Raw genomic sequence first — 21,574 nt, 5'->3', positions numbered from 1 at the left:
CCCTGGGAAACTAACACAGTACATTCAAATATCACAACAAAAAAATCAATTAAGAGGAATGAATGTTTAAAAACAAATCCTGGCTGGGTGCGGTGGCTCACACCTGTAATCCCAGCATTTTGGGAGGCCGAGGCAGGTGGATCATGAGGTCAGGAGTTCAGGAGCAGCCTGGCCAACATGGTGAAACCCTGTCTCTATTAAAAATACAAAAATTAGCCGGGCGTGGTGGTGTGCACCTATAGTCTCAGCTACTTGGGAGGCTGAGGCAGGAGAATTGCTTGAACCTGGGAGGCAGAGGTTGCAGTGAGCCGAGATCGCATCACTGCACTCCAGCCTGGGAGACAGAGCAAGACTCCGTCTCAAAAAAAAAAAAAAAAAAAAAAAATCTTCTCCACCAATCAGTGGAGGAAGCCTTTCCTCACATCCATCCTCCACATCTACCAGCATGGGAAGCTGCAATGAGAAAGTTTACATCTTTTAAAGCAGTTAAAATTTAGAAGTATAAGAATCAACGAAACTATAGAAAGTACTATAGACTCACCATTTCCTAAACATGTCATGTTTTCTTACATTTCCATAACTTTGCAAATACTGTTCTCTTAGCCTGGGATGCCTTTTTCTACCTAGGAAATCTCTGCATACCCTTCGAGATGGGGGACAAGTGCTGTCACCACTTCCACGAAGCTACGTTCTACACACACACACACACTCACACACAAGGCTACCACTTTATTCTGGCTTCTACAACATTTTTTACTCACCTCTAGTACAACACACATTACAATGCTTTGTGGTTTTTGGTTTATGGAACTGTCTCCCCCACTAGGCTGTGAGGTTTACACGTGCAACACTATGACCTACTTATTCTCAACCCCTCTATATATGGTCTCCAATCATTCAGTAGTCTAGCCTGAATTTTCTTACCGCATAGTGGCTAGGTTTCAAGGCCTAAGAAGCAGAAGCTGCCAGTTATCCTAAGGCCTAAATGCCAAAGTCCTAGAAAGTCATTTCTATTTTATTCTATTATGCAAAGCAAGTTATGAAGGTATTCTATATGAAGGGGTGGGGACATAATTTCCTCTTCTTAATCTGAGACACTGCAGGCAGGTACAGAGATGGGAGGAATTGTTGGTGGCCATATTTAGAGACTGACCTACCTCGCCTGAATTCTAATCCCAGCTCTGTCTCTTACTATGACCTTAGCCACGGATACATAATCTCTATGCCTTTACATGCTCTCCTATAAAACTAGGATAACACTATCTAGTTGAAAAGACTGTTAAAAAGACTAAAGGAGATATTATAATTTACTTAGTGTGGTTCTTTACACATAGTAACCTTCTAACAAATGATAACTATTTTTTCTCTTATAAAAAGGGGTGTCTTAGAAAACAGGAAGTTAGTAGACTGCTAAAAGGAAATGCTGAGAGAGACCTTCATGGGGAGAAAAAATGAAAGGCAGAAGGACAATAAAGACAGCCTTTATCTACTTCAATCAATTTTGACCAATTTTGTTGCTACTAGGCAACTGTAGAAGAAATACCCAAATCTGGCCGGGCGCTGTGGCTTACGCCTGTAATCCTAGCACTTTGGGAGGCTGAGGCGGGTGAATCACGAGGTCAGGAGTTAGAGACCAGCCTAGCCAACATGGTGAAACCTGGTCTCTACTAAAACACAAAAAATTAGCCGGGTACAGCAGTGTGCGCCTGTAATCCCAGCTACTCAGGAGGCTGAGACAGGAGAACCGCTTGAATCCAGGAGGCGGAGTTTGCAGTGAGCTGAGATCGTGCCATTGCACTCTAGCCTGGGCAACAGTGCGAGACTCCGTCTCAAAAAAAAAAAAAGAAAAAGAAAAAGAAAAGAAATACCCAAATCTGCAAAATGAAGTATTTTGAGTATTCACCAGCAAAGTATATGCATGTTTAGGAAACCTCACAGTTGAATTTCAGGGAATATATCATAGCTTTGCACGATTTTTTAAAAATCGTACTTTCCTTTAGAAATAATTTTGTTTCTGTCTTTTTGTTTGTTTGTTTGTTTGAAATAGTCTTACTTTGGAGTGCAGTGACATGATCTTGGCTCACTGCAGCCTTGACCTCCTAGGCTCAAGCGATCCTCCTGCCTCAGCCTCATGAGTAGCCAGGACTACAGGCCCATGCCACCACACCCAGCTAATGTTTTGTATTTTTAATACAGACAGGTTTTTGCCATGTTGACCAGGCTGGTCTTGAACTCCTAACTTCAAGTGATCTGCCTGCCTCGACCTCCCAAAGTGCTGTGATTACAGGAGTGAGCCACCATGCCCAGACTTGTTTCTGACTATTAAAGCAACCCATGGCCATTGAGAAAATTGTAGGTAGTATCAAAAAGTAGTAGGAAAAAAATAATAAACATCCATAATGCTATCAAAAAGGGTAGCTACAAGAAATATCTGAACGTATCTTTTTGTAGTAATTTTGTCGTCAACATATTCATCCATAGCTGATTTTATGAGCATACACTGTGTAGTCAGATAGGGCCACACACTCAGAAGAATCCCATTCTTGGTTTAATCCTCTCCTATCACCGTCTTCAAATTCTTAATAATTTTTGAAAAAGAGATTTCAAATTTTTATTTTGCAAAGAGCCCTACAACTATGTAGCCAGAGTCCTGAATGCAGGTATGTCTGTTTCTTGGTACGTATCTGTGTATAAAAACATGGAAGCCAGGCACGGTGGCTCACACCTGTAATCCCAGCACTTTGGGAGGCTGAGGCGGGCGGATCACAAGGTCAGGAGATCGAGACCATCCTGGCTAACACGGTGAAACCCCGTCTCTACTAAAAATAGAAAAAAAAATTGGCCTGGCGTGGTGGCGGGTGCCTGTAATCCCAGCTACTCCAGAGGCAGAGGCAGGAGAATTGCGTGAACCCGGGAGGCAGAGCTTGCAGTGAGCCGAGATCGTGCCACTGCACTCCAGCCTGAGCGACAGTGCAAGACTCCGTCTCAAAAAAAAAAAAAAAAAAAATATGGAAGTAGCTATATATGTATGCATGCATTAGTATCCCAAGCATATTTAGAATTATATACTTTATTTACATATCTTTATGGTTACCTATATTTTATCTATGAGCATGTCATGTTTTAATTAACTATTCCATTCCTCTTACATTTTCAGGCTATTTACATGGAGAGATGCTTGTCCTCAAAAGTTATCATAAGATGTGCTACAATTTTAAATACAGTGTTCAGAGAAGCTTTGCTAATGAGATGACACTTAACTAAAGGAGAAAACTCTCTAGGAATCTGAAGGCAGAATGTTCTAGGTAGAGAAAACAGCAAAAGGAATGGCCCTAATCTAATAGGTGGTTAGATATATTCAAGTCAAAATACAACTGTGGAAATTGGATTGAGGCAATATCCCCTAATGTAATCCACAGATGCCATATGTCAAGAAGAGTTAATGGATCAGGGATGGAGGAGGATGGGGAAAATAATTGAATAATAAAAATGTGATTAAAGGAAGAAGGAAGCTTGCTTGGATTAACCATACGTATACTAACAACTCAGTCTTGTGGACATGAGGTCAAACAACAAAACAATGACAACCAGAGCAAAGGTATCTAGGATACTGGCAAAAAAAGTGAGTCAAGAAATGAAATGTGTGAAGCTAAGCTAAGCAAGAAGAGAAGTAAAGACCAGAGGGAACTGATAGAAATGTTCAAAGGACCAGAGGTCATGAGAGGAACAAAGAATAGGTATAATAGGAGCTCCTGTTAGGAGTTAACCAGAAGCTAAGTGATCAGAGTTAGAGAGAGGGAACTCTGGGTTTCTGAAGTGGAACAACTCGAATTGTCAACATGGCCCAAGGTACAGTCATTGAAAGTGGTATAGAGGAGGTCATTGCGTTAAAGAGGTTATCAAAATTAACAACCAGGGAAAGGAACTCAACAATTGGCAGATTTATTTTTATTGCTATTATTATAACTCATCACAGCATTCTTAAGGACTACAAGGAAAATATAAAACTATATGTAGAACAGGATCAGAGTCTTAGCAAACAAATGTTATCTTACAAAAGTAGTAGCAACAGGTTTTGTCTCCAAAGCTAGCTTATATTCAAATCTATGGTGTCCGAAAGAACAGAAGAGAAAACAGGATTTCAGACAGATCATGTATTAGACCATTCTCACACTGCTATAAAGAAATACCTGAGACTGGGCAATTTATAAAGGAAAGAGATTGACTCACAGATTCACACATCTGGGGAGGCCTCAGGAAACTTATGGTGGAAGGGGAAGCAGGGACATCTTACATGGCGGCAGGTAAGAGAGAGGAGTGTGTGTGAAGAAGGAACTATCAGACACTTATAAAACCATCAGGTCTCGTGAGAACTTACTCGCTATCCCAAGAACAGCATGGGGGAACCGCCCCCATGATCAAATCATCTCCCACCAGGTCCCTCCCTTGACATGCGGGGATTCTGGGGATTACAGTTTGAGATGAGATTTTGGTGAGGACACAGAGCCAAACCACATCATGCCACTAATTATGCTTTTTCATCTTTACTGATTTATATGGAAGGTGCTTCTCTGTCTTTATCTATTTGTTGCTAGTGTTTTTAATGAGGAAATTTCAGAACTGATGGTGCAAGCAAAAAGAATAATTATGAGGTCATCCTGATTTGGAGGGTGGAGAGGAAGGAGAAAAGGAAGATTAAGAAGATCTTGGAAGGAAGATGGCTAAACAGCCCTCACACAACTATGAGATAGATGCACTAGTGAATCTCAATAGCTAACATAAAGAAAAAGGGACTAGCTTTCCATTCTTTCCCATTTAAAACATTTCTACTTTATTCCATACAGAATAATCCAGTGAGATAAGTTTAAAACAACTGAGAATGTCTCTTTTCAGAATCACTCCCTGTACAACATTGCACATAACACATACTCTAACATCTAACACAATATAACATCATTTGGGATGTGCTTGACCAAGTATCTAAAATTGTCATAATAAAGGAAGTCAAAACTCCAATTTTTTTTTCTAATCATTTACATTTTTCCATCACTCCCTACAAACTCCAATTTTCCTTCTTGAATTTCATCTTATTCTACCATTGAAAGTGTTTCAGAATAGAAAGCATAATTAGCAGCTTCGTTTTATTTATCCAACAGTGTTTCTTGCTTTTTACTGAGCCACTGGTTCCCATAGCCTGATTTTGGAGGAGGCAGGATAGCTGAAGGCAGGTTATTTCCCATGCATTCTCTGAATCTGTCCCACAGGCTGTTTAATACAAGTTGAAGGAAGCACATTCCGGGAAGAAAGTTCAGCATAGGATGTGGTACAGGCCTAGGGATAGCCTACACAAATGACACAAGGTCTTAGTGTGGCCGTCAAAACAAGGAAGATGGGAGGCTGGGTGTGACTCAGTGACTAACTCTCCACCTTGGGAAACCATGAGTTCTTGTGAGTAAGCCCTGCCCAAGATAATGAAAGTATAAAAATATATTTACACAATAGTCATTGAAGTTAAGTGTTTTTCATCTTGTTTTCTAGTCTCCTGGCTAAACAGGAAGTTTTTTGCAGGATGCTCCGATATCCTCTGTTCAGAGTAACAACTTTAGCACTTTGCTTTCCTTTTCTCCCACGATACACTTAATGTTTCCGCTCTAGGTCCTGGATTTAGTCACAGATTTCCTGCAGGAAACTAAGGCCCTTTAGCTTTTTTGCAAGAATCAGGCATACTCCACATAAAAGAGTCACAAGGAACCTTTTGTAGATAGATTCGTCTTACTGATGTGCCTTGGGGAAAGTCAGAGTGGGTGAGTTAATAAAACTGTGCAAAATACAACCAGCACCCCTGTCAATCTCCACAACACTCACTGGAAGTCAGGTACTTAAAATAGTTCCAGATCTTAGGGGAAGGATAAATGATTCACTGGGTTCACTGCAAAAGGAAGCTCTTTCTCCAGAGCTTATCTTGGCACCTGAAAATCATTACAAGGGCTAAATGCTATTGGCATATAAAGATGATGATGAAAATAAACTTAAGCCAGTGGGAGCTGGCTATATTGTATTAACATCTAGAGTGATTACATTAACAGTTGCCAATTTTCCTTTAAACTAATATTCTATTCACCTGGACATATTTAATTGTAAGTTATACCCTTCTGATTCGTAGAGCATGGTGACAGATCATGTGGACTTGGAGTCAGGGGCCCCTTCGTTTCAACCCCAGTTCCAACACATTTATCTACATGATATTTAGGAAATCTGTTCATTGGTTGTGGAGTGGATTTCTCTTTTTCTTCATCTTTAAAATGGGAATAATAATTGTATTTGGTTGAATCAAAAACTTAGTCATTCTTGTAAATTAAAACCTACATAAATTTCTTGTAAAGATTAAGGAGCTAATACATGTAAAGTGCCTGGCACACTGCTAATACCTGTGAAAATTTAACAAAGCAATTATATTTTTATTATTATCATGTTCCATCATTTGTTCTTTTGATCTACAGTTATTGAGTAGAAATAAAATGTAGACCACTTAATAACACTCTGGAATATAAGATACTGGGGGACAGCAGTTTTTATATTGGTTCACTGCTGCATTCAACCCTGGAAAAATGCCTGGTACACAGCACATATTCAGTAAACATTTGCTACATGAATGGATGAATTAATAACATGAAGATGACTACAACAAGATAGAATTTAGCACCTGTCTTAAAATCTTGAGCTACTTTATCCCATTTCTTTTTAGAAAAATGTGCTATTTGTTGAAATAGTAACTTTTCTAATTGGACCAGGTGGGCAGGTGCATTTTCAAGATGGTCAGGTACATCTAGTTCTGAAACACTTAATCTCTAGAGATTTCAGGTCGTCCCAGAACTGTCAGTGGCAATCCAACTGAAGAAACAGCTGAAGTCATAGGAGGGTTCTGCTCTGAATAACAGGAACCAGCTTGGATGTACACCATTCTTAAAAACTCATGATAGTTATACCTGTTCAGAGGTAAGAATGACACATTTACTTTTGACATTTCCCTTCTCAATTTGTCTTCTGCCTCAGTTTCTTTTCCTTGCAATAAACAAGGAAACTACAAAGAAGTTCTAAAGTAGAGATATTACTTTTCATTTTCTTTCTTTTTATTTTATTTTTGTTTTGTAGAGACAAACTCAGGATGCTCTTAAACTCATGGACTCAAGCAATCTGCCCACCTTGGCTTCCCAATGTGCTGGGATTACAGACATAAGCCATCACACCCAGCAGATTTTTCTTGATAATTGATAGCAAAAGGTCTTGGGCCTGATCCTTAAAAACTACGTAGTGGCATCGACTGAAGGCCATAGAAATATTAAGGAAATGGCTTTTGGCATGAAATGTTATTGGTGTTTTGGTCTACAACTAAAGAGACATTGATAATTTGAAGAAACAAAATTAGCATACTGATCATGGCTTTTTATTTACCAGCCACAGGGTCTTTTTAAAAGAGTATGGACACAATACTGATGCAGGAGTTTTTCTCGACCCCTCCATTGGACTTGCAACAGAGGTGCCCTGTTTATTTGGCCCACTGCACTCAACCTATTGTGGGAGGGAGTACATGAGTGAGTGAGTGTTCCAGACAGCCGCTTTGGGTGCTGGCAGGAGCATGCTCCATGCAGGCCCCGTGGCAATGCCAGGGTGGGGGTGCTTGTGACCCGTGAAGCCCCAGAGGGCATGTTACAATCCTCTCTTAGCTCCGCCGTCCATGGACGGCAGCGTGTTATCAGCTCAGTAGATTCCTTGACTCATTGTGTGGGGCAGCTGCCCTCCACCAGTGAAAACAAAGAGCCAGTGTGACAGCCTTTTTTGGGTACCTGCATTCGGTGGGTCCCAAGCTCCTGTCTGGCATCCAAGAAGAATTAGGTTGCACGGACACTTGAAGGTTGGTGGAGGTAGAGAATTTTATGTAGCAATGGAAATGGCTCTCGGACGATTGAGAGGGGACGGGAAGGGAAGATAATCTTCCCTGATGTCTGGCTGGCTCTGGCTGGCTCTTCTCCAAAGTTAAACTATCTCTCCTCCAAAGTCCAGCCATCCCCCTGAAGTCAAGTCACCTCTCTCCAGTCAAGCCACTTCTCTCCTCTACTGACTGAGTCTGGGGTCTTTATAGGCACAAGATGGGGATCCTGGCAGGCCATAGGTAGTTTTGGAAAAGGCAATATTTGATTGTTAGAAAGACATTATTCAGAAAGAACCAGTTGAGAGAGAGTGAGCAAATAGGGATAGAAATTCTCACTTTTGGGCCACGGGTTTCAGGATTTTCGACTTGAAGGTGGGATTTTGCCAGGGACCCACCCCTGTCTGCCTAGAATTTCTCTGCCTCATGCCTCTATCAATACAATTCTTATTAAAATGTATAAATGGTTCTATCAATATAATTCTTATTAAAATGTATAAATGGTACAGATAGGCAAGACTGTAAAGGACAAGCAAGCCAGCTCTGAGCCACACTGCCTGGGTCTCAGTCCTGGGTCTATCACTTACTAGCTGTGAGACACTAGGAGAGCTACTTACCCTCTCTGTGCATAACTTTCCAGAGTATTAAATGAGATGCTACCCAGGAAGCACCTTGCACAATGCCTGGAATGGCAAACACTTAATAAATGTCATCTTTACTAATCCTATGATGTTTAATAAAGATAACATCTGCTTTGGAAGAGATGCTTTTAGAGAGACAGGATCATCGAAACTCTTTCTTCTTTTTGTTTTGTTCCCATTTACATCATTTCCCTTAAAATAGTGTCAGTTCTGAGGTATTTAAATTTTTATTCAGCTAAAAAAAAAAGTTCGACATTGTAGATATGGCATGGTTGGTCATACTCATGTGTTTAAAAATAAAAGATCAACAACAACAACAAAAAATCCTTTTGATGGTGTCCACTGGAAATCTTGACACTTCGATTCATCTTTTGACCATCTTCCTGTTTCAGTAAGATTCTCATGAGACTCTTGGAAGAATATAGTCGAACACACTCGAGAGTGAACTGTGCACTTACTTGTGTTGTAAGGATGTTGTTTATATTTTAGATCCTGTTTTCTTCCTGGATGAAGTGCCGCTGTTACCAGGTGCTTCTCCCACTGTTATCGTCTCCTCCTCAGGACTCAGCCTGCTGGAAGCAGCTTCCTGCAGCCTCTTTGTGAAACTGGCCACTAAAGAATAGGAGAGAGCCTGTCAAAGGTTATCTCCCACCTGGGTTGCAGTTTCCATGAATATCAAGGTTCATCACAATCTGGTGCAGCAATTTATAAGATGTGTCACAGGGCACATAGAAGAGACAGAGTTCTTGCTGAAGGAGAGCTCAGAAGGGGGAAAAAAGATAATGATGGTGGGCAAATGAGATGCTCAAGGGAATTCCTGCAGTCAGATGCTGTAGACACCAGTTAAAATACAATGCCTAACCCTTCTGGGGAAAATAATGAATGCATGACACCCTGTACAATTAATTCTAAATTGCTTTGCACATATCTGATGGTCATGTTGCTCCCAAGAATAACTTTGGTTCAGCTACACAAACAGAATGAACACCTACCTCAAAGAAAAAATATTGTTACCTTCTTAGATAATTCACCTCTAAAACTGAGACAAAATGGACCAATTTTACTCTAAGGATTAAGAGGCAATTCATGAGCTAATCAGAAAGCAAGGATGCTTAATTATGCATTTAAACCTCCTGATTCAGCTATGCCATGCCATAGAGCCAAAAGGAAGATCGATCTCTGTCCAAGTCTACTTCCCAGACTGGGAAGATTAGCAGGAGAGCAGAGGCTCACAGGGGTACAGAAACTGACAATATGGAAGCTCCACTGAAGCCCTGTTAGATACTTCAATATCGGCCAAGAAGTAAGCATCATGCCTGTAGAATCCACTTACTTAAGGAAATGAATTACTAAGGTTGCATCCTCTGAGTTAGCAGTTATTGACGGTAACAGCAAAGACTTGACTTAGGAATGGGGAAAATATCACTGGTTACACTTCCTTTAAGCCAATCTCAGCTATTTCCTCTTCACTACTCATGGCTTCCTTCCAGGCACAGACAGCCTCAAGTAACATTCCTATAATTCCCAAACCAGCCCGTCCTACCCCAAACCAGTTCACTGATTTCAAGGGCAAATCATAAATGGTAGTCATAACAGCAAAACGCAAAGCATCAACAGGAATTTTCCCTTTGTTGACAAATTAGGGGAAAAAATGGAGCCAAAGAGGGTGATGTTGAATAAGAGAATATCATTATCATTTCTTAGAAGTACTATTGTGATCAGTTTTTATAGATTTCAGAAAATAGAGATTTGGAAAATACATAGAACTGCTTTTATTCTGAATTAGTTGTTCTGGAGTCAGGTAAAAATCTTTCCTGAATCCCTAAGACAATCACTTTCCACCACTTGGATAACACTAAGAAGGTTTTAGACCACAAGGGAATTTGGAACACTTCCCACTAAGCGAGAACTAGAATATGTCTAGGGAAAGCCATGTTTCTGATAAAGAGATTTCAGTCTCAAAAGCAAGTGAGAAAAAATTGATTAAATTTTTAAAAATCAAGTGAGCCTGACTACTCAGAAAATATTAATCAAAAAAGAAAAAAAATCATGGTTTTTGCTCACACTGGCTATAATACTGAAGCTATACTCCAACATATGCCTAATACATTGTCTAATCCAGTGTTTAACATTCCATATTTAGTGGTTTAGTCATTTGAGTTAGGACCTGCATTCAAAAAAATATTTATTGAATGCCTAACATTTCCATGCACTATACTAGGCAACGGCTATGCAGAGATGTTTGAAACACAGCGTTTGACCCTGAGTATTTCAAGTTACTACCTAATGAATCATTGTTAAAAGTAAAAATTTTCCTAGAACATTTTGAGCATCAAGATAAACAATGATAGTTATAGATTATAGACCACAAAATAAAAGTAAAAATCCATGGGATGAAAGAAATAAAGAAAGAGAGAGAGAAGAAAAAAATGGAGGGAGGGAGGGAGGAAGGAAGGAAGGAAGGAAAGATGTGAGGGAGGGAGAAAGAGAAGAAAGGAAAGAAAGAGATAAAAGAGAAAGAGGGAGAAAGAAAGAGAGAGAGAGAAAGAAGGAAAGAGAAAGAAAAAAGAGAAAGAAAGAAAGAAAGAAAAGAAAAAAAAAGAATGGAGGGAGGAAGATCCTTGCTAAGAATAGATTTCACACTAGTAAATATGGAAGAATAAAGGAATTTCACTGTATTGGCCAGGCTGGTCTCAAACTCCTGACCTCGTGATCCACCCGCCTCGGCCTCCCAAAGTGCTGGGATTACAGGTGTGAGCCACCAAAGCGAATTTTAAAATTCCTTTATTCAGCTGGGCATGGTGGCTCATGCCTGTAATCCCAGCACTTTGGGAGGCTGAGGTGGGTGGATCACGAGGTCAGGAGTTCAAGACCAGCCTGGCCAATATAGTGAAACCCCGTCTCTACTAAAAATTAAAAAATTAGCCAGGTGTGGTAGCAGGTGCCTGTAATCCCAGCTACTGGGGAGGCTGAGGCAGGAGAATCTCTTGAACCCGGGAGGCGGAGGTTGCAGTGAGCCAAGATCACGCCACTGCACTCCAGCCTGGGTGACAGAGCAAGACTTTGTCTCAAAAAAAAAAAAATCGCTTTGGGCAACCACCATAATAGTAATTGTTATAGAGATGAACTATCAGTGGATGCTAAAACTACTGGTGGAAGTTTGATTTAAAATATGATACTTACATAAACTCAAAGCATTTTCCCACAAGATACGTATTAAGGACAAAGGGAAAAACAATTTTACAGTGGAGAAACCCTATCATCTTAACCAAAGGGATCAAAATTACCACCAGTAATGAGAAAAATAGACATCATGTGCGCCCCATTAGATTGCACTAAGAAAGACAAAACATCACATCTGAGTATTGCCAAAAATGCTTAACGTAAATCAAATCACGAGAAAAGTTCACAAACCTACACTGAAATGTGATATACAAAATAAATGTCCTGTATTTATCAAAAGTATCAAGGTCATGAACAATAAAGAAACACCAAATAATTGTTTTACAATGAAAGAGAATAAAAAGACATAACAATCAAATATAATATGTGATCACGGACAGGATACCAAATGAGAATTTTTTTTTTTTTTGCAGTAAAAGACATTATGGACAAATGATAAAATTCGATAAGATCTATCAACCAGATGAAGCCTCACAAGTGTTTCCTCTAGAAGATCAGATGGTAAATGTTTTCAGAGACTGCAGGCCATGTAGTCTCTACCACAACTATTTAACAATACCATTGTAGGCAGAAAGCAGCCAAGGATGGTCCATAAACAAATGGGCATGGCTATGTTCCAATAAAACTTTATTTACGAACATAACTGGGAAGGCACATTTGCCAACTGCTGGACTAAATTAATACTAGATCAATATTAATTTCCTAATTTGCTTATTGTACTGCAGTTATGTGAAAGAACATTTATTTTTAGGAAACATGTACTGAAGCATTTTGGGATAAAAGACACCATATTTGCAACTTACTCCCAAAAATTTCAGAGAAAGAAAAAGAAGACAAGTAATAAACAAGCTGAAATTTGAATATTTGGGGAACCTGGTGAAGGATATATGGAAACTCTCAGTACTATTTTTGCAAATTGTCTTTAAGTCTGAGATAATTTCAAAAACAAAGAGTTAAAAGCCAAACATGGTGGTACGTGACTCCTCTAGTCCCAGCTACTCAGGAGGCTGAGGTGGGAGGAGCCTAGGAGTTCAAGACCAGCCTGGGCAGCATGGGGAGACCCTATCTCTAAAAAACAAATCAATTTAAAGTTGAGAAAATGAATTATGGGAGGAAGCCCAAGTGGAATAATGCCATGTAGATACAGAAGATGACTTGAGAGGTAGGAGTGTAATAGACAGTCAGCAGCAAGACATAAAAATTACAGTTGACAGAGATAATGGGGATAAAATTTCCTCTAGGGCTGCCTTTTAAAGACCAACTTAAATAAAACTGATTCCCGTTTTCTTACAGGCCATAACTTTCAATGATGCCCCAAAGGCACAATTCACATAAATGTTCCACCCACTATGCATTGTGTGCAAAATGCATAACTCTGAAGGGAAATTGCATCTACATTTTCTCCCCCTCAACTCCCACATTGTTGGGGTTGTCTGAGCATTTCAAATGCCACAGAAATACTTTGCAGAGCACAAAGAGCTGCCAAACACTGCAACCAAAGTTTGTCCAGACATATGCATAAGTAACTGGGATGTGAATTATGAGACTGTGGAAATAAAATCTTTACCTCTCAGACAGTTTCTAAGGCAATGCCTTAGAAATGATAAGGACAAGAGTCAGGAGGGTGGGGGTCCCCAGCAAAGGCCCTACCCTCAAGCCTAGATACCTGAGGCCCTAAATGGGAACAGGCATTCCAGTTTTTGCACCCAAAAGTTGCCTTTTGGCCCGCCACACCCCCCTATCCTTTACCCATATAAAACACAAATCCCCAGCTCTAGGAGGAGAGAAGCAGACAAAGAGAAGAGCAGAAGAGTAGTAGAGAAGGGGAGAAGAGAAGGAATGTCGAGAGGAGTTTGGCTGGGGACGGTTGGAGAATCAGCCACTGGACAGCCAAACCCCAGGGAAAGATCATCTTCCCACTCCATCCCCTTCCCAGCTCCCCATCCACCCCCTAAGAAAGACCTCCACCACTCAATAAAACCCCTGCATTCACCATCCTTCAAATCCGTCTGTGACCCAATTTTTCTGGGATGCTGGACAAGAGCTCAGAATACAGAAAGCTGTCACTCTGGCCCTCCATCCTTGCAAAAAGGCAGAGGGTCCACTGAACTGGTTAATACTTAAGCTTTACATGGACGGCAAGGTTAAAAGAGCTCACCATAACACACACCTGCTTGGGCTCCTGCCCCTATCTGTCTGTGTGCTCCCCCTCCCATAAGGGGTTTGAGCAGTGGCAGCTACCGAACAGATGAGCCACACCCCTGTCACATGTCCTGCAAGGGGGGTCAGGGAACTCTCCCATTTCAGAACTATGATAAAAATTTGGACAGTCATCCTGATATTATACAAATTTGAAAAATTAACCTTCCCTCTGGTAAGGTAACAAGAGAAACCCAAAATATGGGGGAAGGGGTGCTCTACACCGCAAAGGTTCAATTCTTGCTCATGCTAAGTCCAATGCAGAATTTTTTCCAGGAAAATTCTCTCCAGGACTTCTCCAACTTATGTTGCCACCATTTCCCCATCTCAGCTCTCAAGGCCTCTGCAGCACAGGAGGAAAGAACCCAAGATTCATGGAGGGATTTGGGGGGCAGAAATGAAAGGAGCAGACATCACTTCTGCTCACAACCCGTTTGCCAAAACGGGTCCACAGCTCGAACTTAATCGCGAGCAAGGCTGAGAAAGGAAGGCAAGGAAGCCCTGATATTTTGTGAGCACCAAATATCTCTGCCACCAAATCTCTTCTGGTTTTTGTTTAGTAAAAACCCATAAACTTTTATCAAGATTGTCATTTAATAGAGAATGGAATTGGATACATACCAAGACTCCCCCATACACATGTACTGTGTTTAATAGGACAAACTGACCGACATGTGATCAATAGGATCTTAAACTACTGTAACAATCCATCCTTTCCCCTACCCCCAACTTCAAGTCATGAAATAGAAACCAATTGAAAAGTATTTCCTTGGCATTTGGTCTCAAATGATCCTTAGCCACACGACTAAGTTTTAGGGCACTCAGGTCTCTGTTCTAAACCTAAGGTAAACCCTATAAATGTCACAATGCATTTTGGCACTAAATCTCCAGGCTTTGAGAAGGTTAATGTGACATTTTCTTTGTGACAGAAATGATTGCAAGAGTTGATTTTGTTGGTTGGCTTCTTGTTTCAATTGCAACAGAGGTCTCAAAAACCACCCGGCAACAAGTAAACAGAATACCCCTGTCCCCGTAATAATACTGCAAGAGAAAAACATCTCAGGGAGAAAGAAGTCAGTAAATTTCTGACATTCCAAGGTGTGAAAGGAAGCAATCTGACGTCTGAAAGCCGGAAAAAAAACAGTTCCTTGGCCCATGCTGTTCATACACACCAAGGTCACCTAGAAAGTTATCAGAACTCAAAAATAAATAAAATTCAAAGTCTATTTTAAATGATCTCCTGTATCCAAAAGCTGCAAACAAGCACGTGAAGATTTCAACATTTTATCTCTCTTGTTTGAAAGTCCTCATTAATACTATATTATGCTGAGGGGTTATTGAACTCAGGTAAACACTAGAATTACAGAATGAATTCCTAACAAACACATTGCTCACTATATATAATGAAGACCATAAGAGAAAAATCCTGGGAATGTTGTTAACTCAAAGGTGCAAAAATGAGGAAATGTCATTACTGAAGAATAATTAGATTAACTGAAAAGACAACTCTTAATAGAACTAATATCATACTAAAGCAAAGGAAGTAAAGCAAGCTTTGTCTTGAAAGTCAAATGGTCTCCTTTTATATATGTTCATTTCTATGGGAAAGGGTGGTTTTAAGCTGCCAAATCAGTATAAATAAAAGTCCCACTTATGGCCAGGCACAGTGGCTCACGCCTGTAATCCCAGCACTTTGGCAGGCCAAGGCAGGCAGATCATGTGGTCAGGAGTTCAAGACCAGCCTGGCCAATGTGGTGAAACCCTGTCTCTACTAAAAATACAAAACTTAGGGCCCGGTGTGGTCACACATGCCTGTAATCCAAGGGACTCGGGAGGCTCAGGCATGATAATTGCTTGAACCCGGGAGGCAGAGGTTGCAGTGAGCCGAGATTGTGCCAGTGCACTCCAGCCCGGGCAACAGAGCAAGACTGTCTCAAAAAAAAATAAAAATAAAAAGTCCCACTTACATTAAAATTTGAAGAGTCCTAGTGCAGGTGCTCACGTGCACACATGCACACACATACACACACACACACAAACTGTATATTAACTGGAATATATTTTTAATATATATTTAGTGTGGCAGATGGTAAAGATTGTTGTATGAAACAACTAAAGAGGAGAGATACTAGAAAAAAATAGAAAAAAATCAGAAACACTAATAGCATGAAATGATGGAGAGTGTCCTAGCATATCTTCTCTGTACCTTGTTTTTGTCATTTGTTATTTCTGTAATCTGAGAAAAATCATACTTTATTTCTCCAAGCCCCTGGTTGATCTTCTGGAACATGGGAATGGTAGCATGGATTCTGGACGATACATGGAAGGATGAAATAACAAAATATGTGTATATGACTGGAGTTGATCAAGCACTTTCTCGCTTTTCTTCCCTCAAGGATATCACTAATATGATTGTGACTGAAAAATTTCTAACCACTCACAGGTGTGTTAAACAATAGATTGAAACCAAGTAACAACTAAGTAATATACAAATAATTAAATGAAGAGTCATTGGCTGGCAAAGATATAAAGAAGTGTAAGAAAAACAAGATGCTAGGAAGGTTGTATTGTGTTTAATAGGACAAACTGATCTACATGTAACCAACAGGATCTTAAACTACTGTAACAATCCATCTTTTCCCCTGCCCCCAACTTCAAGTCACGAAATAGAAACCAATTGAAAAGTATTTCCTTGGCATTTGGTCTGAAATGATCCTTAGAAAATCTACAAATGTGGACATCTATAGGCTCATGATTCTGAAAAGTTATTTGACTCAAAATTTTGGCTCTTGCTTTCCTCATATATAAAGTGATAGGCCAGGCACAGTGGCTCACGCCTGTAATCCCAGCACTTTGGGAGGCCGAGGCGGGCAGATCACGAGGCCAGGAGTTTGAGACCAGCCTGGCCAACGTGGTGAAACCCCGTCTCTACTAAAAAGTACAAAACTTAGGCGTGGCGGCGTGTGCCTGTAATCCCAGCTACTCAGGAGGCTGAGGCAGGAGAATTGCTTGAACCCGGGAGGCGGAGGTTGCAGTGAGCCGAGATCGTGCCACTTCACTCCAGCTTGGGTGACAGAGCAAGACTCCGTCTCAGAAAATAAAATAAAATGTGATAATGATTATCGTAAAAATAAGGCATTATAGAGAGAGAGCCCCTAGCACAGTGCCTACCAGAAGAATTGCCCTTCACTTCATCCTTTCCCTCACTTCATATATTCAGTTTCTGTGACCTGTAACTTCAACACGTACCACACCACCCATTTCTTCTCATCTTTACTCTTGTCACTTTAGTCTCTCCTCCTTTCAACTTATTATTCATGTAGTGTATTAGTCAGGGTTCTCCAGAGAAACAGAGCAAACAGCATGTGTGTGAGAGAAAGAGATTTACTTTAAGAAATTGGCTCATGTGATTGTGGAGGCTGGCAAGGTGAAAACCTGTAGGGTAAGGTAGCAACCTTGAGATCCAGGGAAGCTGATGTTTCAGCTCAGGTCCAAAGACAGTCTGCAGGAAGAATTTCTTCTTCCAGAGGAGACACCAGCCTTTTTTCTCTTAAGGCTTTCTAGTGATTGGATGAGGCTCACCTGCATTTTCAAGAGTAATCTGCATTTCTCAAAGGGTTTTTTTTAAAGAATAACTTCTATTTTAGATTCAGGAGGTACATGGGCAGGTTTGTTACCTGGGTGTACTGCGTGAGGCTGAGATTTGAGATATGAATGATCTCGTCACCCAGGTAGTGAGCATAGTAACCAACAGTTAGTTTTTCCACCCTTGTTCCTTTCCTTTCCTCCCCACTCTAGTAGTTTCCAGGGTCTATTGTTGCCATCTTTATGTCCATAATTACCCAGTGTTTAGCTCTTACTTGTAAGTGAGGACATGCAGTATTTGGTTTTCTGTTCCTGCATTAATTTACTTAGGATAATGGCCTCCAGCTCCATCCATGTTGCTGCAAAGAACATGATATATACCCCACTTTTTATATCTACCACATTCTCATTTTCCAGTCCACCATGGATGGGCACCTAGGTTGAGTCCATGCCTTTGCTGTTGTGAATAGTGCTGTGATTAACATAACAGTGCATGTGTCTTTTTGGTAGAACAATTTATTTTCTTTTGGATATATAGCCAGGAATGGGATGGCTAGGTCAAATGGTAATTCTGTTTTAAGCTCTTTGAGAAATCTTCAAACAGCTTTCCGCAGTGGCTGAGCCAATTTACATTCCCGCCAACAGTGTATAAGCATTCTCTCTTCTTCACAGCCTACCAGCATCTGTTGTTTTTTAGCGTTTTTAATAATAGCGATTCTGACTGGTGTGAGATGGTATTTCACTGTGGTTTTGATTTGCATTTTTCTAATGATTAGTGATGTTGAGCATTTTTTCATATATTTGTTGGCCGCTTGTATGTCTTCTTTTGAGAACTGTCTGTTCGTGTCCTCAAAGTGTATTGATTTACACAGAATCTCATCTAAAAAATATCTTCACAGCAACATCTAGACTAGTATTTGACTGAGCACCTGGCTACCATGGTGTAGCCAGGTTGACACATAAAATTAACCATCATACATACAACCACCAAACTCATTATTTCCTCTGGGCCTTAGAGCCGCTGTTCCCTCTGTTTGGAAAACTCTTCCTTACGTGCTTCATCACTCTCACATGCTTCATCACTCAGATCCCAGCACAAATGTCACCTCTACAGAAAGACCTTCCCTGCCCAACCTATGTATTGCATTTTCCCTACCACCTTCCTCACCACAACATGATCTCTTACGTCTCCCAATTTTATTTTATTTATATTATTTATATGCTTATTACTACCTGCAGTCATCTCATTTCTGCATTCTCCCATTTGTTATGTTTCCCCATTGGCTACAGGATAATTAGCTCTGTATGTGCAAGGATCTTATCTGCTTCCCACTCTATCTTCAGTATATAGAACCCTGTCTGACACATAGTAGGCACTCACTAAGTATTTGATGAATGAATCAATCAACCAATCAATCCTAAGTACTCAAATACTATTTGATTATTATTTTTATTAATAATTAATTTATATAGTTTATTATCCCTATTATTATTATTTGTACTCTGGGCTTTAAAAATCATACCCATCCTGCCAGATGTGGTGGCTCACACCTGTAATCCCAGCACTTTGGGAGGCCGAGGCGGGTGGATCACCTGAGGTCAGGAGTTCAAGACCAGCCTGGCCAACATGACAAAACCCCATCTCTACTAAAAATACAAAATTAGCCAGGTGTGGTGGCACATGCCTGTAATCCCAGCTGCTCAGGAGGCTGAGGCAAGAGAATCACTTGAACCCGGGAGGTGGAGGTTGCGGTGAGCCAAGATCGGGCCATTGCACAACAAGAGCGAAACTCCATCTAAAAAAAAAAGCATTCCCATCCCATATCTGGATTATATTTTAATGACAGATGCTGAATTTATCCTTAATCCCACTATAGTGATGATTTCAAATAAGTTTGTGAAATTTAAATTTTATTATATGAGAAGCAGGAGATAGATTATTAAGAAAATTGAAATAAGAGTTATAAAGCTTAATATTTCATACATTAGCTCATCTGATTATGGATATAAAGAATAGAGCCCTAAAATAGACTGTGCCTACACACACAAAAATGACTTAGAAATGATTCAATAATTCTGTATAATTCAGGCTGAAATAACCAAGATTTTAGATATTCGGGTAAGTAAAGTAACAGTGAGCTCCTATTTCTTGGATTAGCTTGTTGGCTGGTTGTATTTCCTCCATTACGTTGTGCATGCAGACCTAACCGAGGAGTGTTTCAAAATTTACACTTGGCAGAGAAAAGGAGCTTCCCTGAAAATTTACTTTCTTTGCGAAGGATGAAAGTTATGGCTTCATTATTTTTGGAGAGAATGAAAAGATGTAGGTAGATGTTGGACGGTGAAACCAAGTAAATCTCTTACTGAGGCATCTTTTCATATTTCGTTCTATCTATACAATATAAAACTAAAGTTTTTGACGTGCTAATGAATATGGTGGTTGTTGCAGAAACAGATCTTTTTTTAATGACTGAGGCTAGATTTTGTTAACATAAAGGTGTATGTAGAAATAATAAAGTCCCAAGGAGGTCTCTTCTACAGGGAAGAAGCCCTTCTTTCCCAAGAATCTCCTGGATGCCTCAGCTTCGTCTTTTCTCTCTGTTTTACCTGAAACCTTCACACGAGCATCTACATTTAATCTTTTTGGTTTTTCATCTTTGAGGAGAGTTGCATTTTGCCATGAGGCTAATTATTCTTTCAAAAAATGTATAACGATGAAAATACAGGAACAGAAATTACCTACTTTCTTTTTCCAAAAAAAAAAAAAACAATATGCTAAAGCAGGAAAGAGATAGGCACTCCCTTGATACCCATAGGACATCCTGAGAACCACTTCCCTGTAGAGCATTTATTAGTATTAACTGAAAGCAAGACAGTAAAAGAGACCTTCTCATCCCTGTTGTTCTCTTCTTTAGAGGAACTAAATCAGTATCCAGTTCATTTTGAAGATAAGAGGGAGAAAGGAAACTAACACCCTGCCCCTCCTTTATGACAAGCCTAGTCCTGAGCTCTAGACCCCTAAGCCCACTAGTTATTGAACAACACTGTGAAATATGGATTATTATCCCGATATACAGACCTGGGCAACTGATTTGTCCTCTTGGAGTCTCAGCCAATGTGAGACAGAAGTGAGGCTTAAGTTAGTCTGTCCAGCTCCAAAGCCTGCCTAGAAGCAAGCCTCATATCCAGTGACAGAAAAGGCCATCCAACATCCAACGCAAAAAGCAGAAACCATAAAGGAAAAGATGAATATGCCTAGCCACTTAAAAACGAAGGAAAAAAACATTGTACGGCAGCAAAAATGCAAGTGACAAACTGGGAAGATATTTGCATATATAAGAGAAAAATAATTAATACCCAATAGGAAAGTGATTCTTATAAATCAATTAGTAAAAGATAACCTCACAGGAAAAAACAATGGGAAAGGATTAAACAATTCATGAGAGACAGATTTAAATAGCTCACAAATATACACAAAGATACTCGAGTTACCCAATAACAAATACGACAGCCAAAGTAACAAAGATTGAGAAGCAGGCAAACAAAACCCTCTGTTGGCAAGAGTTTGAGGAAATGGAAATTTATATACACCTTTGTAGGAACTGTAAATTGGTACTGTCTTCCTGGAGAAATGGGTGTCTATAGTTGATAATAATGTACTGTGTACTTGAAAAACTGCTAAGGATGCAGATGTTAAATGTTCTCACAACAAAAGTAAGTATATTGTGGTAATGGAGATGTTAACTAGCTTCATTTAACCACTTCACGACTATGCATATATCGAAACATGTCGCATACCATAAATATATATGATTTTCATTCATCAGCTATAACTTAATTTTAATTTAATTGTGTATGCCTTGAGTCAGTAATTACACATTTAGAATTTAATCTGAATGATAATGATAGAAAAGTTCACTCATAAATGTAGGAGGAAATTAGTGGCACTAATATTGATAATACCTCTCCAAAAATGATATCAATAGGCAAGTGGTTGAATTATAATAGCCCAAAAATGAATTCCGATATTGAAAAAGAT

General features: G+C 39.9%; 1 long non-coding RNA gene across 1 annotated transcript in view; it reads right to left on the bottom strand.

The window, feature by feature from the left end:
- Window positions 1-21,574, bottom strand: part of LOC107969310 (uncharacterized) — a 148,889-nt gene that overhangs the window by 108,133 nt on the left and 19,182 nt on the right. The window contains exon 3 of the long non-coding RNA XR_008540539.1: window positions 9,027-9,180. This is a non-coding gene — a long non-coding RNA (uncharacterized LOC107969310). The remainder of the gene's footprint in view (window positions 1-9,026; window positions 9,181-21,574) is intronic.

The sequence above is a fragment of the Pan troglodytes genome, chromosome 19 (genome assembly GCF_028858775.2).
Source record: "Pan troglodytes isolate AG18354 chromosome 19, NHGRI_mPanTro3-v2.0_pri, whole genome shotgun sequence".
Classification (NCBI taxonomy): domain Eukaryota; kingdom Metazoa; phylum Chordata; class Mammalia; order Primates; family Hominidae; genus Pan; species Pan troglodytes.
The sequence above is the reverse complement of the archived record's forward strand: the minus strand, read 5'-3'. Positions and strand labels throughout refer to the sequence as shown.